The sequence below is a fragment of the Bufo gargarizans genome, chromosome 6 (assembly GCF_014858855.1).
Source record: "Bufo gargarizans isolate SCDJY-AF-19 chromosome 6, ASM1485885v1, whole genome shotgun sequence".
Classification (NCBI taxonomy): Eukaryota; Metazoa; Chordata; class Amphibia; order Anura; family Bufonidae; genus Bufo; species Bufo gargarizans.
The window spans coordinates 193052470-193080251 of NC_058085.1; the positions used below are offsets into that span (position 1 = coordinate 193052470).

The window sequence follows — 27782 nt, forward strand, 5'->3', positions numbered from 1 at the left end:
AGGTGTAGCGGCCCCTTCTTCATTTGGGCACTGCATATTCATCTGATGCTGATGGGGGTGGCTAATCGATTACTCCCGAGATGTCTGAACAACTACTCCTTATGCGACATCTTAGAGAGTGACATTGTACATTCCTGTACAACTTTATGGCTTCATATCATATATATCCTTTGAGTTTCTATCTATAAATAAAACAAAGTACCCCATATTGAATTCTATAATTGTATGTATTATGGCAGAAAAAAAGTATCAGATCCTTAAAATGCCTTAAAGGGGTTGTCTCACTTCAGAAAGTGGCCCTTATCATGTAGAGAAAGTTAATACAAGCCACTTACTAATGTATTGTTATTATCCATATTGCATATTGGGTCATTTTCACATCCAAGTTTTAAAAATTCTATGAAATAGCTGTATAGTGAAGTGCTCACTACACCCCTTAAAAATTCCTTGGGTGGTATAGTTTACAAAATGTGGTCAATTTTGGGGTGTTTTCACTGTGGGGAAAGCTCAGGGTCTCTTCAAATGCAACATGGTGCCCAAAGACCATCAAGCAAAATCTGCCCTTCAAAAACCATATGGCGATCCTTGCCTTCTGTGCCCTGTCGTGTGCCCAAACAGCGGTATACGACCACATATGGGCTGTATCTGCAAACTGCAGAATCAAGGTAATAAATATTGAGGTTTGTTTTGGTGTTAACCCTTGATGTGTTCCAGGAAAAAATGTAATTAAAATGGAAAATCTTCAAAAAAAAAAAAGTGACTGTGGAATACCTAAAGGGTTAACAATATTTCTAAAACCAGTTTTGAATAGTTTGATGGGTGTTATTTCTAAAAGGGGGTCATTTATGGATTGGTTCTATTATGTAAGCCCCACAAAGTGACTTCAGAACTGAACTGGTTCTTAAACATTTCAAAAATTGCTTCTAAAATTCTAAACCTTCTAGCGTACTAAAAATATAAAATTACATTACTAAAATGATGCCAACATAGGTTAATTAATAAATATTTTATGAGGCATCACTATCTGTCTTAGGCCTCTTTCACACGAACGTGTGTCCGCAACATCGGTCGTGTGTGCGTTCTGCATCACGGATGCGGACCCATTCACCCGAATAGGTCAGCAAATTCAGAGATGCGGTGCAGAAGGGAACAACGGGACGGAAGCACTACGGAGTGCTTCTGTGGGGTTCCGTTCTTCTGTTCCGCAAAAAGATAGAACTTGTTCTATCTTTTTTTGGAATGGAGGTATTGCGGAACCCATTCAAGTGAATGCGGCTGGCCCACTGTAGGTGCCCGTGCATTGCGGACTGCAATTTGCAGTTCAAAGCACAGCCACGGGGGACACATGTTCATGTTAGGCCTCCTGCACATGACCGTTCTGTGCACCCGTGGCCGTTGTGCCGTTTTCCGTTTTTTTTCGCGGACCCATTGACTTTCAATGGGTCCGTGGAAAAAAATCGGAAAATGCACCGTTTTGCAGCCGAGGCCGTGATCCGTGTATCCTGTCCGTCAAAAAAATATGACCTGTCCTATTTTTTTGACGGACAACGGTTCACGGACCCATTCAAGTCAATGGGTCCGTGAAAGAACACGGATGCACACAAGATTGGCATCCGTGTCCGTGATCCGTGGCCGTAGGTTGCTTTCATACAGACGGATCCGAAGATCCGTCTGCATAAAAGCTTTTTCAGAGGTGAGTTTTCACTTCGTGAAAACTCAGATCCGACAGTATATTCTAACACAGAGGCGTTCCCATGGTGATGGGGACGCTTCAGGTTAGAATATACTGAAAAACTGTGTACATGACTGCCCCCTGCTGCCTGGCAGGTGCTGCCAGGCAGCAGGGGGCAGACCCCCCCCCCCTGTTTTTAACTCATTTGTGGCCAGTGCGGCCGCCCCCCCCCCCCTCCCTCCCCTGTAGTTAACTTCTTGGTAGCCAGCCCCCCCTCCCTCCCCTGTAGTTAACTAATTGGTGTCCAGTGGGCCCCCCCTCCGTCCGCTATAGATAACTAATTGGTGTCCAGTGGGCCCCCCCTCCGTCCGCTATAGATAACTCATTGGTGGCCAGTGGGCCCTCTCCCCTCCCACCCCCTCCTAATTAAAATCGCCCCCCTATCATTGGTGGCAGTGGTGAGTACCGATCGGAGTCCCAGTGTAATCGCTGGGGCTCCGATCGGTAACCATGGCAACCGGGACGCTACTGCAGTCCCGGTTGCCATGGTAGCTTAGCAATTTGTAGAAGCTTTATACTTACCTGAAGAGCAGCGATGTCTGTGACCGGCCGGGAGCTCCTCCTACTGGTAAGTGACAGGTCTGTGCTATAAGCAATGCGCCGCACAGACCTTTCACTTACCAGTAGGAGGAGCTCCCGGCCGGTCACAGACATCGCAGCTCTTCAGGTAAGTATGAAGCTTCTACAAATTGCTAAGCTACCATGGCAACCGGGACTGCAGTAGCGTCCCGGTTGCCATGGTTACCGATCGGAGCCCCAGCGATTACACTGGGACTCCGATCGGTACTCACCACTGCCACCAATGATAGGGGGGCGATTTTAATTAGGAGGGGGAGGGAGGGGAGAGGGCCCACTGGCCACCAACGAGTTATCTACAGCGGAGGGAGGGGGGGCCCACTGGACACCAATGAGTTATCTATAGCGGACGGAGGGGGGGCCCACTGGACACCAATGAGTTATCTATAGCGGACGGAGGGGGGGGGCCCACTGGCCACCAACGAGTTAACTACAGGGGAGGGAGGGGGGGCCCACTGGACACCAACGAGTTTACTACAGGGGAGGGAGGGGGGGGGGGCGGCCGCACAGGGGAGGGAGGGGGGGGGGGCGGCCGCACTGGCCACCAATGAGTTAACTACAGGGGAGGGAGGGGGGGCGGCCGCACTGGCCACCAATGAGTTAAAAACAGGGGGGGGGTCTGCCCCCTGCTGCCTGGCAGCACCTGCCAGGCAGCAGGGGGCAGTCATGTACACAGTTTTTCAGTATATTCTAACCTGAAGCGTCCCCATCACCATGGGAACGCCTCTGTGTTAGAATATACTGTCGGATCTGATTTTCACGATGTAGCTCATATCCGACAGTATATTCTAACATAGAGGCGTTCCCATGGTGATGGGGACGCTTCAAGTTAAAATATACCATCGGATTGGAGAAAACTCCAATCCGATGGTATAAAAGAACTCCAGACTTTACATTGAAAGTCAATGGGGACGGATCCGTTTGAAATGGCACCATATTGTGTCAACTTCAAACGGATCCGTCCCTATTGACTTGCATTGTAATTCAGGACGGATCCGTTTGGCTCCGCACGGCCAGGCGCCGGGCACTGTTAAGCGAAGCGCTTCAGACCGGGGACCGCAGAAGCCGCCCAGCAAACTGAATATTCATGAGCTGGGCGGCGCTTCAAATCGGCAGTTGGGGAGGCTGGCTGGGCGCAAGAGAAGTGAAACGCCGCCCCTTGGGCAGATTGCAGACCTTGGAGCAGGTTATAAAACTTAAAGTTTACTGTTTGTATAATGTGGACAGGGGGGATACTTATATGATTGTAATACCCTGTATAAGACCTGTAGTCACATATATAGACCTCAATATGCTTATTGGCCCTGTCAGTGTCCCTTTAAGTTTTCAAAGTTACATCTGAACAAATAAGGCTACTTTAACACTGCCCTTTGGTGCGGATCCGTCATGGATCTGCACAGACGGATCCGCACTGATAATACAACCGCATGCATCTATTCAGAACGGATCTTTAACATTGCCAAAACGGATCTGTCTTGAACACCATTGAAAGTCAATGGGGGACGGATCTGTTTTCTATTGTGCCAGATTGTGTCAGTGAAAACGGATCCGTCCCCATTGACTTACATTGGCTCAGTTTTTGTCAGATGGACACCAAAATGCTGCAAGCAGTGTTTTGGTGTCCGCCTCCAAAGCGGAATGGAGACCAAACGCAGCCAAACGGATGCATTCTGAGCGGATCCCTATCCATTCAGAATGCATTAGGGCAAAACTGATCCGTTTTAGACCGCTTGTGAGAGCCCTGAAACGGATCTCACAAGTGGAAACCAAAACGGCAGTGTGAAAGTAGCTTAACACGACTTCTGGAACAATGTTGTTTGGACAAAAGAGACCAAAGTGGAGATGTTTGGCTATAATGCAGAATGCCAAACACAGCATATCACCACAATCACCTCATACTTAGGGCTCATGCACACAAACGTTTTTTGCGTTCAGCATACTGGCCATTTTTTTTGTTCAGTATGCGCTACTTATACTGAACAATTAATTTTAATAGGTCAGCAAAAAAAACTGAAGTGTCTCCGTATGCATTCCGTTTCTGTATTTCCGTTCTGTTCAAAGATGGAACATGTCCTATTATTGCCCGCAAATCACGTTCCGTGGCTCCTTTCAAGTCAATGGGTCCGCAAAAAAAAAGGAACACATACGGAATGTACTCTGTATGTCTTCCGTATCTGTTCAGTTTTTTGCAGAAACATCTATTGGAAATTTTATGCCCAATCCAATTTTTTCTATGTAATTACTGTATATGCCATATGGAAAAACTGAACGGAAAAACCGAACGGAACCAGAAACACTACTGAAACGAAAAACGGATCCGTTAAAAATGGCCTGCAACACACTGAAAAAGCCATACGGTCATGTGCATGAGCCTAACTGTCAAGCACAGTGATGGAGGAGTGATGATTTGGAATTTTTCTGCAGCCACAGGACCTAGGGACCTTGCAGTCATTGAGTTGCCCATGAACTTCTGTATACCAAAGTATTCTAGAGTCAAATATGAGGCCATCTGTCCAACAGCTAATGCTAGGCCGAAACTAGGTCATGCAACGTGACAGTGACATCAACCACACCAGCAAATCTACAACAGAATGGCTGAAAAAGGAAACAATCAAGATGTTGTAATGGCAAAGTCCAGACCCCAACCCAATTGAAATGCTGTGGCTAGACCTTAAGGCTATATCTACACGACAACGTTTTGTCGCACCAATGTCGCGCAACAATTTTTATAATGGTAGTCTATGGTGTCGCACTGCAACATTTGTCGCGCAACATTTTGTTGCCCCAATGTCGCGCAACAATTTTTATAATGGCAGTCTATGGTGTCGCACTGCAACATGCGACATGCTGCGACTGTGATGCGAAAGTCGCAAAAAATCCATTCGAGATGGATTTTTCTGCGACTGTCGCAGTCGCAGCATGTTGCATGTTGCAGTGCGACACCATAGACTGCCATTATAAAAATTGTTGCGCGACATTGGGGCAACAAAATGTTGCGCGACAAATGTTGCAGTGTAGTTGTGCCCTATGTGTCGCACAATCGTCGTGTAGACCTAGTCTACACAACGACATTTGTCGCACAACTCTTTGTTGCACCAATGTCGCGCAACAACTTGTATAATGATATATATGGTGTCGCACTGCAACATGCGTCATGCTGCGACTGCGAGGCAACAGTCGCAAAAAATCCATTCGAGATGTGTAGTTGTGCCCTATCTGTCGTGCGACAAATATCGACGTGTAGACCTAGCCTAAGAGAGCTGTGCATAAATGAATGCCCAGAAACCTCAATCAACCAAAGCATTGTTGGAAATTCCTCCAGAATGATGTGAGAAACTGATAAAGTCATAGAGGAAATGATCACTTCACGTTATTGCTGATGAACGTCGTTCTACGAGCTACTGATTCATGGGGTCTAATTTGGTTTTCACACATGGCTTCATTTCTGATAAATTATGAAATGATAGGATCTGTTGTGTGTTGTTCATCTGAGGTTGTATTTACCTTCTAAGGATCAGATGTTTTATTATTATGTCCTTTACCGATATGAAAACCCAGAGAATTCAAAGCGGGTGCACTTTGTTTTTCTCATGACTGTACATTTCACAAGTATTTTTATTATTTCCAAGGCAACTTTGTCATGATTTATTATTTAGGGCACTTTCACACTAGCGTTTTTCTTTTCCGGCACTGAGTCCCGTCACAGGGGCTCAATACCGGAAAAGAACTGATCAGGCATATCCCCATGCATTCTGAATGGAGAGTAATCCATTCAGGATGCATCAGGATGTCTTCAGTTCAGTCACTGAATGGCGTTTTGAACGGAAAAAATAACTGCAGCATGCTGTGGTATTCTCTCCGTCCAAAATTCCGGATCAGTTGCCGGAATGCTGGATCTAGCATTAATTTACATTGAAATGTATCAGTGCCAGATCCGGCATTCAAAATACCGCAATGCTGGATCCGTCCTTCCGGTCTGCGCAATGTAAAAAAATATATATAACGGATCCGTTTCTCTGGATGACATGCGGAGAGAAGGATCCATTCTTGCAATGCATTTGTATTTGCATTCCTCATCCGGATCCGTCTACAAATGCTGTCCGTTTGCATACAGATTGCCGGATCACGGATTGCGACAGAACTGCTTGCAAGTGTGAAAGTAGCCTTTCATTAGATATAGCGCAATAATCATTTTGATATGGGTACCAGCTTGCTAAATAGTTGTTCTTCACATAAGCTGGCAGCTGCTCTTTGTCTATAGAGTGAAGGGACAGCACTGAAATGCATGTATCCGGTGTGATTTAGATTTATAATCCCCAATAAAATGCACACAGATACATACAATACAGCAAAGATTCAAGCTTTGACAAAAGGCATATATCCTTTCCAACAACTTGGTTCTTTTTGCGGAAGAGAACAGTCAAACATAATCTCCTGTGTGTTCAATCAGGGACAGGCAGTGCAACACCAAGTGCAATGTGTACATACTTATAGATGGGGACTGCAAACAGAATTCAGTTTTTAATGTATGGATGTAGCAGGGTTAACACTCATGCTTTATGAGTTATCTAAACTAAACGCATTAAGCAATTGCTTTCCAATGGCTTTTGTTTCAGGATAACGCGATGAGTTAAGAAATTTGATTTAAGAGTGTAGGTTACCCCTGCTACATCTGTACAACAGTTCACACAAGGCATTATAAAAAAATTGGGGATTGCAGCAATAAAGAGCCACCTATGACGAAGAACCTAACACGCTAATGAGTAGGAGAATACCAGCAATAAGTACAGTAAGTGACAGAGCTCGGGACATAGCTCCATGGTTTTTATTTTTCTCTACCAGTCACCTTGACGTATACCACAGTGCCATCGCCAGGGCAAGGTTTTTTCCTCGGCGTTGTTCTATTAGAGCAGGCATCCTCAAACTGCGGCCCTCCAGCTGTTGCAAAACTACAACTCCCAGCATGCCCGAACAGCCTACGGCTATTAGCCTACAGCAGGACATGGTGGGAGTTGTAGTTTTACAACAGCTGGAGATCCGCAGTTTGAGAATGCCTGTATTAGAGAATACAGTGACCATAGAAGGGGTCTCCCACTTTGGGACCCCCTGTATAGGCCACAGCAGAGATCCACTGACTAGTAGAGGCTCCCACCCTGGCTGACTTCAGCGAATGTAACCACCGGCATTTTATGGGCCAGTCTATAAAAAAGATTGTTGCAGTAAACTGTGCGCCAAATACATTTTGCTCATTTTGGCATAAACTGAATAACAAATGTGAATTGTTATATAAAAAAATAAGATGTTTAATAGTTTTAAGCAAAAAGTTATCCATTTTTATTAGATGAGTTATAAAAAGTATTCTGAGCTGTGGAAGCACATTGTATTTCCTATCCTCATGCCGCTGTACTTTACGGATTGTTCGCACGCTAGTGATATATTCTCTTCTATAGTTTGTCATTATTTCAGTAATATTATGTTGCACATCAAGGCAATGAGATCAGTGGGGGGAGAGGTCTATAGTGGTCCCCACTATTCGGCTGACAGACATACACCAGGGGGAATGGGGGCAGACGTCACAGAAGAGACTGCAGCCTTCCTGGGAGAGAGAGAGCACCTTTATGAATTGGAGACATGCAGAGGCAAACAATCAATGAGAAAGCTCCTTCCTTTTTTTGAAGCTGTGATAATGGATTGTAGAACTACAGATCCCAGAATGCACTGCGTGCACTAGCCATGCTAGGAATAGTAGTTATACAATAACTAGAGAGCCATATCATTGTATAACCTACAGTACCCGCATGTAACATGCAGGATCATTGAGGCTTATGTAATAATTAGAAGATCACGAGTTACTACTTACATACGCGATAAATCGGAGGCGTCTGGTGGAGCTAAAGCAGCATAATGTCCCCGTGAGCCCCTACGACACTGCAGGTATTCAGACGGAGAGCTGACTGTCACTGTGTAGCTCATAGAGCCTATTCAGTGGGCGTGGCCATGAGTCAAACCGAGGCTCACACGGTCTCAAGTTCAGAACCCATCTCAGTGTTCATTCTTGTGTTACAGGTTGAGTTGAGTTGCCTCATGCATATTTCTTTTACTTCATTGACAGATAATATGAAATTGCAATATTTTCTAACTATTATTTATAAATTGCAGATAAAATATAACCCTAACAATTCAGTTTAGGCTCCATTCACACGTCCATGGTGTGTTGCGGATCCGCAACACACCCGCCCGGCACCCCTATAGAAATGCCTATTCTTGTCCGCAGCTGCGGACAAGAAGGCCCTATTCACATGTCCGCAATTTCATTCAGCATTTTGCGGAATGGAATTGCGGACCCATTCATTCCTATGGGGCAGCACGATGTGTCCGCACGATGGGTCCACACTTCCGTTCAGCAAAAAAATAGAACATGTCCTATTCTTGTCCGCAATTGCGGACAAGAACAGGCATGTTCTATTAGTGCCGGCAATATGCGGTCCGCAAAATGCGGATTGCACATTGCCGCTTTCCGTGTTTTGCGGATCCGCAGCTCCGTGTATCCGCAAAACACGTTGCGGACGTGTGAATGGATCCGAATAGGACATGTTCTATCTTTTGCGGAGCTGCGGACCCATAGAGAATGAATGGGTCCACACCCGTTCCGCAAAATTGCGGAACGGATGCGGACCCATTTGCGGACTTGTGAATGGAGCCTAATACAATTTAAAAAAAGTCAATACCTGTGTCTAGAGACAAGCGAAGTTTTGGAAAAATGGATTTGATCAATTCGCCGACGTTTGCCAAGAAATTCATGTCATGGTGGCTAAATGAATGTATGGAGCGGGCTGCTGCAGTGAGCCTGCTCCAGACGCAGCAAGTCCTGGCTGTCACATACTGCAGACACCCAGCCGCAAGGACGGGGACCGCCGAACCCCGACGTTTAACCCCTTCAGATGCTGTGATCAACTCTAGTCACGGCATTTGTGAGGTAAGGCAGAGGAATGTGGCTCCATTTTTCTTTCTGATCGGAGCCCCAGCAGTGATTGGAGCTCCGATCTGTTACCATGGCCGTCTGGCACGAGGCACAGCTCATCAAGGAATGTGTCAAAATGCTATTCACCCTAATAGATCTCCATTAGGGTTAATTAGACAAGGGATCAAAAGACCCAGGTTCTAGCCCCCTATGGGGGTTAAAAGTTGTCACTGAGAAAGTAAAACAAAAAATACATTTAAAAAGTTTAAATCGCCCTTTCCCAATTTTACATATAAAAATATATAAACAAAAAATACATATTACAGTAGGTATCGCTGCATCGGAAAAATGTCTGAACTATTAAAATATTAATAAAGATTTCCTGTGTGCTGATCACCATAATGAAAAAAAAAAAAGCACGATTTGCATTTTTTTTGTCACCCCCCCAAAACAATTGAATAATCGAATAACAGAGATCAAAAAGTCGTACATACCACAAAAATGGTACCAATAAAATAAAAATTTGGTCCTGCAATAAGCAAGCCCTCTATATGAGGGCTTGCTTATTGCAGGACAAAATTTTTATTTTATTGGTACCATTTTTGTGGTATGTACGACTTTTTGATCTCTGTTATTCAATTGTTTTGGGGGGGTGACCAAAAAACAGCAAATCGTGCGTTTTTTTCTTTTTTTTTTTGCGAACCCACTTCTCCAACCCCTACCGCTCTCCTGCCCCACAGGTGGAAACCTTTCTTCTGCTTTTCCTCCTTTTTCACATCATCTAATACCGATGATCTGTCATCAGGAAAATCAAGCTCCTCCTCTCTCTGCATCTTGCTGACTTTTTTTAGACATGGAGACAGCAAGGGATGATTTGAAAAAAGTAAAGCCAGCAAAAGACGAGGATTGTTATTGAGGGGTACATAAAAGGGGTGCATAAAAAAAGATTTCCACATACCAAGTGTAAAATCAAAAACTATACAAATATATAAGGGTAAAAATCAGATGGGCCGAACATGGTGGATGGATCAAACATGACTGCTGGATTTTTTCCATAAGGGACTGAAGCCATATTAGCCAAACATGGGCTGTTGCTAGCATGGGGTTTGGCTGGTTAGGTGGTTGGCACAATATTCAAATTATTGCTGTTATGGCCTGCACTTTATGGTGATGCATGTGTTGATGCAGGGCTGTCGGGCAACATCCTGCATAATGCCACGCTAAGGCCCCCAGTGACTGTGTTAAAATTTCCCACATTTACATTTTCCCTCCACTATTGCATGATGCCTGCCTGCTGCCACTTTTACGAACCCGAGCACTGTTAGTGTGTTCCTTACAGGTAGTCTCCCGAGTAGCAGACGGTGTACCCCTCCCGCATTTGGCTCTAGATCTTCCAGTGCTTCCACCCTGCTGTCTCTTAAGCACACTTCCACCCTGTTGTCTCTCGAGCACACTTCCTTCCTGCTGTCTCTCGAGCATGCTTCCGCCCTGCTGTCTCTCAAGCACACTTCCACCCTGCTGTCTCTCGAGCATGCTTCCACCCTGCTGTCTCTCAAGCACACTTCCACCCTGCTGTCTCACAGGCATGCTTCCACCCTGCTGTCTCTCAAGCACACTTCCACCCTGCTGTCTCTCAAGCACACTTCCACCCTGCTGTCTCACAGGCATGCTTCCACCCTGCTGTCTCTCAAGCACACTTCCACCCTGCTGTCTCTCAAGCACACTTCCACCCTGCTGTCTCTCGAGCATGCTTCCACCCTGCTGTCGCTCAAGCACACTTCCACCCTGCTGTCTCTCGAGCATGCTTCCGCCCTGCTCTCTCACAGGCACGATGTCACCCTCGCCCCCTGATGCACCCTCTTCACCCTGCTCCTACATTCAATTAGCTACATATGTTTGCGAGTCACTTGTGTCACCCTTACTTGTCTCTTGTGCACATCCTTGACCTCTCACATGTGCTCCCACATATGCTCCCATCATCAGTATTTGCACACTGAAAAAGAGTCTGCAGCCTCTCCTCCAAGTCTGTACTGGCCTTTAACTGCAGACTGTCCCCACAAAGGACACAGTTGCTGAAAAACGGAGCAGAGCCAGTGGCAAACATTACTTGGCTAACCGACGCAGCAGCAAAAGCAAGAGGCAGGTTCAGGACAGGTTGAGTGCATAGAGGCAGTTCCTGGGCCATGCCAACTAAGCGTGGTGTCAAAAGAACCCACCAATTGCTGGCTGTGTGTATCTGTTGTAACTTGAGATTATTGTGAAGAGCGAGCCAACCATTCCTGTACAGCTGGATTGTTGGTCAAAACACGGCCGCTGGATAACAGTGGCATCTCTGGCCTGTTGCTGCAGCTGTTACCACCAGCCCTTCTTCTGCTGCTACTTGTGCTGGCTACAGCATCATTTTTGCTACTGCCTGTTCCTTTGGAGGGCCCAGTCAACGTTCTGTTGGCCGTAGTGTATAACAACTGAATCGCTAACAAAAGTCATTTGCTATGATAAATTTCGCTCCACTTCACACATGTACAGGGTGAAATATTTAACCATGGCCTAATTCTGATGCTATGTAACACAACAGCTAAAATAAGTTATTCGCTAAAATCAATTTAGTTCCACTGCACACATGTACAACACAAGGTATTTTACCTTGGCATCATACTGAGGCTATGTACTACAACAGCTAACAGAAGGCAGTCACTATAATCAATTTAGTTCCACTCCACACATGTACAGGGCAAAGTATTTAACCGTGGCATCATACTGACGCTATGTAATGCAACAGCTAACAGAAGGTGTTCGCAATAATACATTTTGCTCCACTGCACACATGTACAGGGCAAAGTATTTAACCGTGGCATCATACTGATGCTATGTAATGCAACAGCTAACAGAAGGTGTTCGCAATAATACATTTTGCTCCACTGCACACATGTACAGGGTAAAATATTTAACCGTGATGCCATACTGATGCTATGTAACGCAACAGCTAACAGAAAGCCAGAATTTATTTGCTATAATTAATTTCACTCCACTGCACTCATGTACAGGCCAAAAAAGTACACCGTCCTGGAACACGGAAGCAACATATCTGTATCACTAAAATAAGAGATTAACTCTAAATATGGGTGCACTAGAACGTGATGCAAACGGCGATTACACTCAATATGCAGTCTCCCTAGCACTGTGACATCACAGGGGATCTGCGGATTGGCTGGCTGCATGGCATTATGGGTGATCTCATGTTCCCGGGCTTCTTACTTTAAAGGGGTTCTGCACTTTGTTTTAACTGATGATCTATCCTCTAGATAGATCATCAGCTTCTGATCGGCGGGGGTCCGACACCCGGGCCCCCTGCCGATCAGCTGTTTGAGAAGGCAGCGGCACTCCAGTAGCGCCGCGCCCTTCTCACTGTTTACCGCCGGCCCACTGACGTCACCACTAGTATCAACTAGCGTGGGCGGCGTTAAGCTCCATTCAAGTGAACAGAGCTTAGCCCCACCCACGCTAGTTGATACTAGTCGTGACGTCAGTGGGCCGGCGGTAAACAGTGAGAAGGCCGCGGTGCTACTGGAGCGCCGCTGCCTTCTCAAACAGCTGATCGGCGGGGGTCCCGGGTGTTGGACCCCCGCCGATCAGAAGCTGATGATCTATCCAGAGGATAGATCATCAGTTAAAACAAAGTGCAGAACCCCTTTAACTTTGTAACACGTGCAGCCGTCATTTTAGGAAAACCACGAAGAGCAAGGAAAGTCAGATTTGTTATGAATCGAAGTTTTCCTAAACTTTGGACCGAATTCTGCTTCAAATGCTTTGCTCAAGACTACCTGTGTCCTTGCTGACAAAATGATCACTTATAAACAACTACGGTAAACCTGAAGAAAATCTGTTATATTGTGAAAAGAGTTCCAGGCACAAAAGCTACAGATGCATTTGTCTTAGGCCTCTTGTACACGACCGTGGTTTGGTTCTGCATCCAAGCCGCATTTTTTGTCCGCATCCGTTGCTCCATTCCGTGGCCCCGCAAAAATTATAGATCATGTCCTATTCTTGTCTGTTTTGCGGACAAGAATAGGCATTTCTATAATGGGCCATCTGTTCCGTTCCGCAAATTGCAGAAGGCACACGGGTGGCATCCATGTTTTGCGGATCCGTGTGCAAGAGGCCTTAGGCTTCTTTCACGCATACGTGCCTGTGATGACATCCGTTACTGAAGTGGTTTATCTGTGTTTGGTCTGTGTGTTTGTTTTTTGCGTTTAGATTTTTCTTCCCTGTCTTCACATAGCCTTAAAGGGGTTGTCTCGCGTCAGTAAGTTGCATTTATTATGTAGAGAAAGTTAATACAAGGCACTTACTAATGTATTGTTATTATCCATATTGCTTCCTTTGCTGGCTGGATTCATGCTGCTCGTTGCCATGGTTACCGACCACCCTGCAATCCATCAGTGGTGGTCATGCTTGCACACTATAGGAAAAAGCATCAGCCTCTCTGGTGACCGGGACCATGGGAGCACACATAGGCATCATTCATGCTTGACCACAGCATCTAAAGAGTTAAATGGCTGTCATCGGCATGATTGCCTGTCTCAGACATTAGCCGCAGACCTCTGCTGTTTTGCAAGCGCAGCGGTTACAATATTTAAAGACCCTCTCAGTGCTTACATGTATGGCGCTGATAATCTAAGGATTAAAGTCATTGGGTAAAGCCTCATGCAGATGTCCGTGGCACACGGTCCGTGAGATACCGGACTGCCATTGCAGGAGTGCACAGCGTCATAGCAACTAATGACGCAGTGCGCTCCTGTAATGCCAGTCCGGTATCTCATTGACAGTGTTCCATGGACATCTGCATGAGGCTTAAGGCTAGGTCTACACGACAACATTTTTCGCGCGACATTTTGTTGCACCAATGTCGCGCAACAATTTTTAGAATGGCAGTCTATGGTGTCGCACTGCAACATGCAACATGCTGCAACTGCGACGCGACAGTCGCAAAAAATCCATTGAGTGAGCGCTGTGTATGCATCAATCTAGAAGGCAGGGGCACCTGGGAACTGTCCCTGCCTTCTCTAAGGCTGGGTTCACACCTGAGCGTTTTACAGCGCGTTCCTACGCGCTGTAAAACGCTCAACAAGGAGAAACCAATGATTCCCTATGGCTGGGTTCACAACTGAGCGTTTTACAGCGCGTTCCTACGCGCTGTAAAACGCTCAACAAGGAGAAACCAATGATTCCCTATGGGAATGGTTCACACCTGGGCGTTTTGCAGCGCGTACGATCGCGCTGTAAAACGCCCGACGCTCAAAAAAGTACATGAGCGACTTTGGGGCGTCTTGTCGCGCGTTCCCGTACATAGACTTCCGGGAACGCGCGACAATGGGCGTTCGCATACTACTGGAGCCGCGTATGTGAGACGCCGGAGATTCGCGCATACACAGCGCTCAGGTCAGGACGCTCATGTCTGAACCCAGCCTTAGGGAATGGTTCACACTTGGGCGTTTTACAGCGCGTACGATCGCGCTGTAAAACGCCCGACGCTCCAAAAAGTACATGAGCGACTTTTGGGGCGTTTGTGGCCATAGGACACTGTAGTGAATCACACAAACGCGCGTCAAACGCGCGTTTACTATTACAAAAACGCGCATAAAAATGCGCGTAAAACGCGCGTTTGCGCAACGCTCAAGTGTGAACCCAGCCTAAGGGTTGCCCTGCTGTCACTGACAGCAGGCAACCCGATCTGCAGCTGCACGATTAGCGTGCAGCTGCAGTTTCTGAATGGATGTTCAGGAACGTCCATTCAGAAATATTGATCCACCTCCCGGACGTTTTTAGTCTATGGGCAGACAGGAGGTGGTTAAATAAAGCTGACATTGGACATACTGTACCTTCACCATTGATCCTAATAAATCAGTAGATACATGTAATTCAGAGGACAATTAGAGTCAAAAGATAAAGATATCTACTGATTTCCCTACGGTTACCTGCACATATATTGTATGCAGAAAATTTGCAAGAAAACCTCATAAAACCATGTAAAACACACATAAATCTGCACTATCTAATGTGGTTTTTGTGCGTTCTTTTATGCAGATTTGTTTTGGATTTTCTATTTGACAACCACATTGAAGTCTATGGGGAAACAACTCTAAATAAGTTGTGTGTAATTCCACAAAGAAGTGACATGCTGTAGATTTAAAAATCCACATGGCAGCTCAATTTTCACACATACAAAATATGCAATGTGTAGATGAGATTTGGCAAATCTTATTCACTTTGCTGGGACTGTAATATGCAGTAATTTGTCTGCATCAAAATCCATTATGAAAAAACACACAAAATTAGCATGCAGACGTTCCCAATAATTGCTTGATCATCAGCAGAGATGAGGGCCTCACTTAGGCCCCATTTACACGGCCGTTGTTCACGGCCGTGTGCGGGCCGTGGAACCGCGGCCTGGATCCCTCCTGAGAGCAGGAGCGCACGGCGTCACTGGTTGCTATGACGCCGTGCGCTCCCTGCTGCCGCCGCAATACAGTAATACACTGGTATGATCTATACCAGTGTATTACTGTACTGTGCCGGCAGCAGGGAGCGCACGGCGTCATAGCAACCAGTGACGCCGTGCGCTCCTGCTCTCAGGAGGGATCCAGGCCGCGGTTCCACGGCCCGCACACGGCCGTGAACAACGGCCGTGTGCATGGGGCCTTACATGCAGCAAACACCTCTGCTGTAGGCTTGTCCCTTGTTCCTGGGTAGCAGATCGTTGTTTAGACAGCATGATCGGCTGCGCAGGAACAATGATTTTTGGTTCCGAGAACGACATGATCTCCTGATGAACCTGCTCATTCATCATTGAGCACCATCATCTTTTTTTCTTATATTTTTGTGAACACAGATGTTTCATTACAGTTTGTAGCAAAACACACTACACACAGGCTTTTGGTTTGTGGCGTTTTTGGTGGCTTTTTTTTGGCTTTGTATGCAATGTAAGGGTGGGTCCACATCAGCGTTATGCATTCCGTTATGGCTTTCCTTTATAAAAGGCATTCCGTTTTTCTTTCCGTCATAATAGAAGTCTATGGGAATCATTATGGATCCGCCCCGCTTCCATTATGCATAACAGAGAAAAAAGTCCTGACGACAGAAATTTGATCCGTCATAATAGAAGTCTATTTGCAATCATAACGGATCCGTCTGGTTCCCGTTATGCAAGACGGAAAACAAAATCCTGTCGAGAGGACTTTTTTCTCTGTTCTGCATAACGGAAATGGGACGGATCCGTTATGGTTCCCATAGACTTCTATTATGATGGAAAGCAAAACGGAATGCCTTTTAAAGGCTTCCGTTTTGCATTCTGTCATAATACAAGTCTATGGGCAGCATAACGGATCCATCCCGTTTCCTTTATGCAGGACTATACTCCTCCATAATGGAAACCAGGACAGATCCGTTCTGCTGTCCATAGACTTGTATTATGAAGGATTAAAACGGAATGCCTCTTAAAGGCTTATGGATTCCGTTATTTTCCATTATAATCATGTTATAACGGAAAGCCATAATGGAATCCATAATGCTGATGTGAACCCACCCTAACATGATCAAGGTATGACTTTTTTTCTGATGTTTTTCCAATAGTCTTCTCAAAAGAGCTTGAAAAACAGCATAAAAATTTATGTTATAAATCTAACAAAACGATAAATCCAACAAAATGCATGTAGAAAATGCGATGAAAAATTGTTGAAACTCATGTTTTTTGCTCACAAGCATTTAAAAATGCTGGAAAATTTGTAAAACATATTTTAGATAGATAGCTTTTTAACCATTTTCAGCATTTGAACATACATTTAAGCCCCAAGTGGGCTAAATAACCAGCACTGTGCAACAAGCAGTTTCTTTGCAACCCCCTCTTGCCATGCAACCCCCACTCCTGTGGGTAGTCAAGATCTCTCTCTCAGACAAGGCCAGAGAGCTTCTCTGACAGTTTCCTACATGTATATACTGTATGTCATGTCACTGTATATAATGGCATTGTAAAATATTGTTGAGGGGACTCTGATAATAAAATCATTTAGTTCTCCACTGGTTGGGCCCCTTCTGAGTTTAGGCCCCCTAGCAGCTGCTTCCCCTGCTTCCACTATAGCTACGACCCTGGGTATAAGGGAAAGAACACTTGTTCACTGTTTTTGACCCACACCTGGTTTTGGCGTATTAGCATGCATGTTATTATGTCTGTAACTTCAGTGTATGTTCTGTCAATATGGTTTCCCTTCATACTTGTGCAATTAAAAATTAAACTGGCCATCCTTCTACGTGTCTGTGGTAGCGTTCTGGTATAGTTCTTCTCCTGTCTCAGATCCTATCCCTCGCTTCAGCCCTGGCTACTTCAAACTAAAAATTATAAGATTATAAAAAAAGGAATTCTTGGCTATTTCGGTATATATAGTTTACCATGCATACTTCTTCTCACTGGTATATTAATACAGCAGTATAATGCTTTGAATTGAATTGGTATATTAATACAGTAGTAAAATGCTTTGAATTGAACTGGTATATTAGTGCAGTAGTACAATGCTTTGAATTGAACTGGTATACTAGTGCAGTAGTAAAATGCTTTGAATTGAACTGGTATATTAGTGCAGTAGTAAAATGCTTTGAATTGAACTGGTATATTTTCACAGTAGTAAAATGCTTTGAATTGAACTGGTATATTAGTGCAGTAGTACAATGCTTTGAATTGAACGGGTATACTAGTGCAGTAGTAAAATGCTTTGAATTGAACTGGTATATTAGTGCAGTAGTAAAATGCTTTGAATTGAACTGGTATATTAGTGCAGTAGTAAAATGCTTTGAATTGAACTGGTATATTTGCACAGTAGTAAAATGCTTTGAATTGAACTGGTATATTAGTGCAGTAGTACAATGCTTTTAAATAAACTGGTATATTAGTACAGTAGTAAAATGCTTTGAATTGACCTGGTATATTAGTGCAGTAGTACAATGCTTTGAAATGAACTGGTATATTAGTTCAGTAGTACAATACACTGGCTGATTATGTATAAAAAATTAGGTTTGTGCAGGATTTTGTATTGCATGAAGCTTTTTACTTGCCAGCAGTTGTCCTCAGTATAAAACACACACAGAACTCTGACTGACTCTACGCTTTCCTTCTCTGACAAAACCCTGACTTTTCTACCTATTCATGACTTTATCTAACTACATATGTCCCTAAACTACCCCTGCAACAATTAAGGATTGTCATATTGTGTGTAATTGTTTTCTGACATTCAACACACATCTTTTCACATGGGCATCTAATCTCAGAATTGCTTCTATGCTTCTGAGTTAGCCCAGAGCCCGAAGGACCTGACAAAATCCTGCCCCCTGATTGGTACACAGGCTTTCATGGCAAGCCTGCTCCCTCCTAAGGTCATGTGATCATCCATTTTCCTCCTCCCTGCCCTGATTCCCTCCAATTTGCACAGCAAATTGGCGTAGCAGTATTTTGCGCAATTCTTCCAAAGGAAATTGACAAATCTTCGAATTTGTTTGCTAACAGAATTTTTGTGAAATCCGTAACATCGATTTTCCCATCTCTAATCTGACATCATAATGATCTCTCCTGAGTCCTGATTGAAAATAATGATATCAGCAGTTTTAGAACATTTTTTCATTAGTCACATACATAATTTGGAAAGGAATGTGACATCTGGTCTTTAGTTAGCCTGACTGAGGTATTTTGTCTTCAAGAAAAGAAAAACACATTTCATATTTTGCTGCACGTCCTACAATACTTTGGTAAGTATCTGTTTGCTGAATGACTAATGCTCAGTGACACATTGTTAAAAACTTTCATCTTTATCAGTCAGAGAATGACATGGTAACCGATATCTATACTATCTGTAGCAAGTACACTCCTGTCACAAAAATGTGCCAGCAGTTACAGCTGAACAAAGATCTGTCGAACCTCATGAACTACATTATAAAGATGCAGAGTAGAAAGACATAAACCAAATGCAGCGCAAGCTTTCTCCAGGGGTAGTTAGTTATAGCCGAAACAAAGGTTTCATTTATTTATATAGACTTTAACAACTGTATCCAGAAGACTCTGTAGTATATGATGTCTATGTCTACAAAGGATATTTCTGTGGTACATCACAGCTCAACCAAAAGGGGTTGTCTCACCCCTCCCCCAACAAAAGAAAATACTGACTGCTGGAATTCTGTTTAAATGAAAGAGAAAAAAAAAAACACATTCACCTCTTGAAAGCCTCTCTGTTTCAGCGCCAAAGCTGCTGTCACTGCTGCTTCTGATCTCTGTCCCTGAGGGTCCCACCTATGGTCACATGGACCGCTGGAGTCATTCAGTGACCTTAGTTGTCATAAGCCGTATAGGGACACTTCCCCACTCAGGCCTGTGAAACTTTATTTTTTTTGCATACTTTACATTTTAATCCAATTTTGGAACACAGCAGGTGGTAAAATGGAACTAATACTCCAAATGTGTTATCCCAATTCTGCAGTTTTTAGAAACATCCCATTGTGGCCCTAGATTTCTACTTGACCCAAATACCAGCCTCAGAATTGAAGGAACACTGTGGGGATATTAAGTTTTTCAGGATACAGAGGCCTTGAGGTTCTAAAACATAAGATTCACCCCCAAAAGACCCCATTTTGGAAACTATATCTCTCAAGGAATTAATAAAGAGGTGTACATGTACATTTTGATCCCACAGTTGTGTTATTTAATTTATCAGGGCTTTGAAATAAAAAAAAATACATGTCAACAATAATATGCAGTTTTAGCTCAAAATGTTTCAATGGTTAATAGAAAGAGGAAAAGAAAGCACCTCGAAAATTGTTACTGTGGTAATATCTCATATGTGGTTGTAATCTGCTGTTTGAGCACATAGGAGGGCTCAGATGGAACAGCATTTGGCTTTTGAAACTCATATTTTACAGGAATGGATTTGAGTGCCATGTCAAACTTGAGGTACCAGTACAGTGTAAAACCCCAAGAAATAACCCCATTTTTGAAACAACACCCTCACAGAATTCAGCTAGAGGTGTAATGATCGTTTTGACCCTATAGGTGTTTCAAAGAGTTCGTTAATATTAGACCAAGAAAATAAAAATTTAATTTATTTTATAATAGTACATTGCTTTAGCCCCAATTTTTTTATTTCTGCATGGGTTAAAAGGAGAAAAAGCACCAAATATTCTGTTACACAATTTTCTTCCAAGTATGGAAGTACCACATATGTGGTCATAAACTGCTCAAATCAAAGCATTGTACAAATATTGTAAGGCAGGCATGCTCAACCTGTGGCCCTCCAGCTGTTGCAAAACTAAAACTCCCAGCATGCTCGAACAGCCTACAGCTATCAGCCTACAGCAGGGCATTGTGGGAGTTGTAGTTTTAACAACAGCTAGAGGGCCGCAGGTTGAGCATGCCTGTTGTAAGGGATCGCTTTTCCTTCAGGGGGTCGCAACCACATACCTCTTCACGGACACCAGGATTAAGGTCCAAACTTGTGCTTTATTGTGGCACATTAGCATAAACAAAAAATATTCAAATAAACACCTGCCCGTCTAGGCACTACCTAGTACATAAATGGTATCCCTGACTCACCTACAGAACACAGTTCACACGTTACATCAGGACCGGCTTTTCAGCCGAACAGTCTAGCAGCCTCCAGGCTGTAACTACGCCATGCACAGTTCCACCCCGGGAAGAGATTCAGTTACACAGCCTCTTGGCCCTTCAGCCCTGCTAGCTGAGACCACACAGAGCCTCTGTGGGCCTCTGTTCCAGGATCACATTCTCCCCCAGACTGACATACTGGGAGGTGCTTTATGCCAGCCTGATTACAGCAGACCTCACTTGCTATCACCTCAGGGAGAAGGGAATACCCGTCCTTGAAGGGTGTGGATTGGCAGATCCTACTCCAGTCCTATCTGCCAATCCCAAAAAAATTCAGACCAGAATGAATAAACAAAACTGTCTCAGCAAACTATGCTTTGCTGAGACTACTGCCGCTCTCTGGATTTTAGTTGTCTCACCCAGCTAAGGTACCTGAGTGGGACATACACGCCTTCCAGCTCCCATTACCACACTATGTTAATATACCAGTGTTATTCAATGCATTATAATGCTGTGCTAAAATACCAGTAAGAAAAAGCATGCATGGTAAGCTGGAAATAGCCAAGAATTACATTCTTCATAATTTTATCATTTTTAGCTTTAAGTAGCCAGTGCTGAAGTGAGGGATTGGATCTGAGAAGAGTAGAGCTGCACCAGAACGCTACTACAGACATATAGGTAAAAAATACAATACAACAGCTCTCTGCAAACCAAATAAAGTACAAAAAAAGTATAATACTTTTTTGTACTTTATTTGGTTTGCAGAGAGCTGTTGCATTGTATTTTTTACCTTGTGTTTTCAGCCACAGCAATGTGCACCTGCGCATTGGGATGTGCTGACTGACCCCCTTTTTTTTATTTACAGACACGTAGTAGGATGGCCAGTTTACTTATTAGTTGCACAAGTATGAAGGGGATCTATATTGACAGAACACACACTGATGTCACACACACAGACATAACAACATGCATACATGCTGGTACACATTAGGGATGAGCGAATTGACTTCGGATGAAACATCAGAAGTCGATTTGCATAAAACTTTGTTTCAATACTGTACGGAGTGAGCGCTCCGTACTGTATTAGAATGTATTGGCTCCGATGAACCGAAGTTATTACTTTGTGAAGTCTCGTGAGACTTCGCGCAATAACTTCATAAATTAATTTCTACTGTAAAAAATACATTTCCCCAACTCGGGTTTGGTTCCAAGTGGTACCTTGCAACAGAACCCGAGTTTGGGAAATGTTTTTTTACAGTATAAATCAATTTCTGAAGTTATTATGCGAAGTCTTGCGAGACTTCACAAAGTAATAACTTCGGTTCATCGGAGCCAATACATTTTAATATTGTACGGAGCGCTCGCTCCGTACAGTATTGAAACAGTTTTATGCAAATCGACTTTGGATGTTTCATCCGAAGTCGATTCGCTCATCCCTAGTATGCATGATGGTACTGGATGAATCATGGCTGGATGATTGCCCTTTTAGGGCTAGGGCTACACTACAATTTTTTGTAGCGCAACTGATTGATTTTTACTATTCAACTACAGCTGCAATCCAAATGAATGGATTCTTGTGGACTGCAGCTGACATTCAATAGTAAAAATCAATCAGTCGCGCTACAAAAAGTCGCAGTGTAGCCCTAGCCTAACAGCTGAAACAAAAGTAGGAGTGGATCCGATCAGATGAAAGCTTATTTTAAGGGATTATAGTGTGACTAAAGGCCGTATCACACAGCCGATGTGGCAGACGATTGTCAAGAGAGAAGTGTTCTCTCCTGGCAATCGCCTGCTTACTGGCGGAGGAGAACACTGTTATTGCATGTAGCAATCTCCTCCGCATCATGGGGAGGAGAGATTGTTATGCCATTGTTCGTCCCCATGCTGTATAGTGGTTTGCTGGTGGCAGATCGTTATTAGACACCATGATCTGCCGCCTGCAAACGATAATTTTATAACATGTCAAAAGATTTGTATTTCCTGATGAACAAGTGTTTGCTCGTTCATTGGGCAATCAGTGGCAGTATTAGGCTACTTTCACACTAGTGTTCGGGTGTCCGCTTGTAAGCTCCGTTTGAAGGGGCTCACAAGCGGCCCCGAACGGATCCGTCTAGCCCTAATGCATTCTGAGTGGATGCGGATCCGCTCAGAATGCATCAGTCTGGCAGCGTTCAGCCTCCGCTCCGCTCAGCAGGCAGACACCTGAACGCTGTTTGCAGGGTGTCCGCCTGGCCGTGCGGAGGCAAACGGATCCGTCCAGACTTACAATGTAAGTCAATGGGGACGGATCCGTTTGAAGATGACAAAATGGCTCAATCTTCAAACGGATGCATCCGCCATTGACTTTCAATGTAAAGTCTGGACGGATCTGTTAAGGCTACTTTCACACTTAGAATTTTTTTTACAATATAATGCAGACGGATCCGTTCTGAACGGATCCACCGTCTGCATTATATAAGCGGATCCGTCTCAGATGGATCCGCTCTGAACGCAAGTGTGAAAGTAGCCTTACTCTGTAAGATAATCGTTAACAAGTGCTCGGTAACAATCATCTGCTAAAAAATCATCAGGCGTAATACAGGCTTAATACTTGATGCATAAACATATTTGTATGCATAAACAGAATATGAGCAGCAGCATCCACGATGAGTACCAGCAAACATGTATTTTCATTACAAAATCTTTGTTCTTCCTCTTGGTGGACACTCAGGGCCTTTTATACCTTATGCATAGGGGTTGTATTACTTCCCTGAGTGCATCTCAGACTGTAGAGTTATCCCCAAAACATGCTCTCTATAATTTTCTCCTTAAAAAAAGGCTTGTCTCACAAATTAAACCTTTTTTTAAAGGAAGCTGGTGCAGTGATCAGCTGATCAACACAGGTCCAGGGAATCTGTCACCATAAAATGCAGTGCAATCTAGTTGTGTGGGAAAAGATTTAATAAAAAAATGAACTTTATTCATTGAAGTACATTCGATTCATCATACTATTGAGCTGCTTTCATAGTATGAGACATTCGTCATGCTAATTCACTATTATTTACAGTCAATAACCCTGGATTTAATAGGACTGTCACAAATTGTAGACATTGTCACAGAAGGAACAAAGCCGTTATCTGACAACTATTATCCTACTATCGTTAGAACAATAAAAGCCATAACATTATAATCGGTGGGGTTCTGACCTCTGTGATTCCACCAGTGTGAAGAATATGTTACCTGCACAGGGCATGGCCAGGAGCACTGCAGTGCAGGAAAAACCTGGAGGGAGAATTGCTGTGTAGGGAAACCACTTTTCCATAGCCCCCCAAAAACTTTCTAGCAACATCCATTAAACCTCACAGAAATGTACATTTTGACACACATTTGTGTAAATATCATCCGTTGAGTTCCATTTTGCTGAACAATCCCACAGAAATGGGAGAGTGTTTAGGTATGTTTTAATGTGTATTAACACATTACTTGGTGATCATTCCCCATTTCCATAGAAATAAACAAAAAGTGAAATAATGGTAACAGCATTGCTGCCGGACCATGCATCACAAATATAAATCATATATTATGAGTTGAAAATACCAATAAAAATAATTTTGCTAAAGAAAGCACTGCAAAATAGAAATTCAGCTTTTGGAGCTTTCTATCCAAGAACAGTGATGGCCAGTTTGCAGTGTTAGCCCGTGAACACATGCGGGCTGCCATCTTGACTCTTGTGCCGGGAGCTGGTCTGAAACAAATGCAGTCACCGGGAGCAGGCAGTTCCGAGAATAGCCCAATGAAGGCCCCCCGCTGGCTGTTCTCGGTACTGCCTGCTCCCGGTGACCACATTTGATTTCAGACCGGCACCCGGCACAGGCAAGGGCTTACCTGTACATCGCTGGACTTGTGAGTCAAGATGGCAGCCCGAATGTGTTCGCGGGCGAACACTGCGAACTAGCCATTACTGTCCAAGAATGCTTTTCATGGTTTTGATGTAGTCATTGTTTTTCTGCTTATATAACTAAGATTCTGCACTGGAGGCAAAGTTACAGTTTCGCCATATTTGCCAGATAAAATAACGCAGCATGCAGAGCTATTTTTTCCAGTAAAATGATGGCATCTATGATTGATCCTACTGGACCTCATTTCAGTTTGAATTCCAAGAGAAAAAATGGAATTCCCAACACAAATGTGAGCTCAGCTTAATATCTCCCATGTGGGGTGGTATTATAACAAAGCTTGTGTCAGGGATCAGAGAGGAAGGAAAGAGGGTGCACTCTGACTCCACCCTCAACCCCTGTCCCTGCCTACTTACACTACCCGCCCTAGGCAATGGAGCGTAACTGGGCGACGGTCCCTTACTTACGTAAGTGCACAGAGGAAAGATACGGAAGTTCAACAAGCCAAGGGTCAGAACCAGGAGAAGCGGGAGTACAAATGGAGCGGGCAAATGTAAGGTCAAAAGTCAGAGCCGAGGTCAATCCAGGAGAGCAAATACGTACAAAGGATGAGACGAAGTCGAGGTCAAAGAACGAGCCGAGGTCACAAGGTCAATCAGAACAAGCAGCCGCAGACTAGGACCAAGGAAGCACCAATGGACCAGTATCACAGGCAACCTGTAGCCAGCAGGTTGTCTGTATTTATAGTGGGGAGTGAGGGTCATGTGACGTGGCCAGCGTCACATGACCGACAGACAGACAAGTCGACCACCTAGTGATCAGCTCGGCGCTCAAGGCAGACTGAGGAGCAGGGAGCCTCCCAGCTAGCAAAGCCGCCCTGGGAACGAGGCCGAACACAGATCCTCGCTCCTGAAGTTAAGCAGCAGGTCTGCGGCCAATGGAAGACCGAGTGCGCCTTCGGCGCCCCGTTACAGCTTGTTTAATTGTACTAGGTTTGATGAAGCCCGCGCTCCAAGCAAAGTTGCCAAAATAAATGTTCCAGTCATGCCTGTGTGAATTTCTCTTCAGCAATTTCCTATACTCCAGGCTCTTTCTGCTTTGCTGATTTGGACACGCACTTCTTCCTACACATCTATTCTGTATTTTTTTTTTTTAACCCCCCTTCTTTCTTAAAGTCAATTAACATTTTCTGTACATACGAACTGAACTATGTTCTGCTTCTTCTTTACAGGTTATAACAATTGCTGATATCCTAGGCAAATAGATGGCATCTCATGTAGTGCCTTGGAGCAGGGGTACTGTGAAGTGTGGACATTTGCCCCTGTTTCCTCAAATCATTTATTTAACTTGAAAGGGTTAACATGCACTGTTTAATACTGTTTAACTGCATTTTATATGCTGTGATATACAGTGAGGAACAGCAATTTTGCGAGTTCTCCCACTTAGAAATCATGGCGGATTCTGAAATTCACATTGTAGGTGCATTCCCACTCAGAGACAGAATAAAAAATACAAAAAAAATCTGGAAATCACATTGTATGATTTTTAAAGAATATATTTGTCTTGCACTGCTGAACATAAGTATTTGAGGTCAAACGTTTCCTGTAGTTCTTGACCAGGTTTGCTCACACTGCAACAGGGATTTTGGCCCACTCCTCCACACAGATCTCCTCTAGATCTGTCAGGCTTTAGGGCTGTCGCTGAGCAATACAGAGTTTCAGCTCCATCCAAAGATGTTCTATTGGATTTAGGTCTGGAGACTGGCTAGGCACTCCAGAACCTTGATATGCTTGTTACGGAGCCACTCCTTGGTTATCCTGGCTGTGTGCTTCGGGTCGTTTTCATGTTGGAAGACCCAGCCATTAACCATTTTCAATGCGCTGACTAAGGGAAGAAGGTTGTTGCTCAAAATCTCACAATAAATGGTCCCATTCATCCTTTCCTTAATACAGTGCAGTCGCCTTGTCGCCTTCGCAGAAAAGCACTCCCAAAGTATGATGTTACTACCCCCATGCCTCACAGTAGGTATGGTGTTCTTGGGATGCAACTCATCTTTCTTTTTCCTCCAAACAGAACGAGTGAAGTTTAGACCAAAAAGTTCTAGTTTGGTCATATCTGACCACATGACTTTCTCCCATGCCTCCTCTGTATCATCGAGATGGTCATTAGCAAACTTCAGATGGGCCTGGACATGTGATCACTTGAGCAGGGGAACCTTCCGTGCAATGCATGATTTGAAACCATGACGGTGTAGTGTTCTACTGACAGTGACCTTTGAAACTGTGGTCCCAGCTCTCTTTATGTCATTGACCAGCTCCTCCCTTGTAGTTCTGGGCTGATTCCTCACCATTTTTATAATCAGTGATACCACACGCGGTGAGATCTTGCATGGAGCCCCAGTCTGAGGGACACTGATAGTCGTCTTTAGCCACTTCTATTTTCTAACAATTGCTCCAACAGTTGATCTATTTTCACCAAGCTGCTTGGCAATTGCCCCGTAGCCCTTTCCAGCCTTGTGGAGGTCCACAATTTTGTCTCTGGTGTCTTTTGACAGCTCTTTGGTCTTGCCCATGGTAGTAGTTGGCGTCTGACTGACTGTGGGGTGGACAGGTGTCTTTAAAGAGCTCAGACAGGTGCTACTGAGTTAGATTACTGAGTGAAGTAGAGGTGGACTTTTTAAAGACACAGTAACAGGTCTTTGAGAGCCAGAATTTTTGCTGTTTCTCAGGTGTTCAAATACTTATGTTCAGCAGTGCAAGACAAATTAATTCTTTAAAAATCATACAATGTGATTTCCTGATTTTTAAAAAAAATCTGTCTCTCAAAGTAGGAATGCACCTACAATTTCAGACCCCTCCATGATTTCTAAGTGGGAGAACATGCAAAATCGCAGGGTGTTCAAATACTTATGTTCCTCACTTGTATATATTGTTCATTGGCACTGTATTTGCAAGGATCCGTGGAAAGGGTTAATAAGTACTGAGAGACTTTTGGGACTTTGAA

The 27782-nt window shown here is 44.1% G+C and overlaps 1 protein-coding gene across 2 annotated transcripts in view; it reads right to left on the minus strand.

Moving 5' to 3' along the window:
* PRXL2A (peroxiredoxin like 2A) overlaps window positions 1-8300 on the minus strand; it is a 44900-nt gene extending 36600 nt beyond the window's left edge. The window contains exon 1 of one of the 2 annotated variants that reach the window (XM_044297568.1): window positions 8169-8300. The gene's annotated coding sequence lies outside the window, so the exon portion shown is untranslated. The remainder of the gene's footprint in view (window positions 1-8168) is intronic. The other variant, XM_044297570.1, reaches the window with a different exon arrangement.
* Between the last annotated feature and the right edge of the window lie 19482 nt (window positions 8301-27782).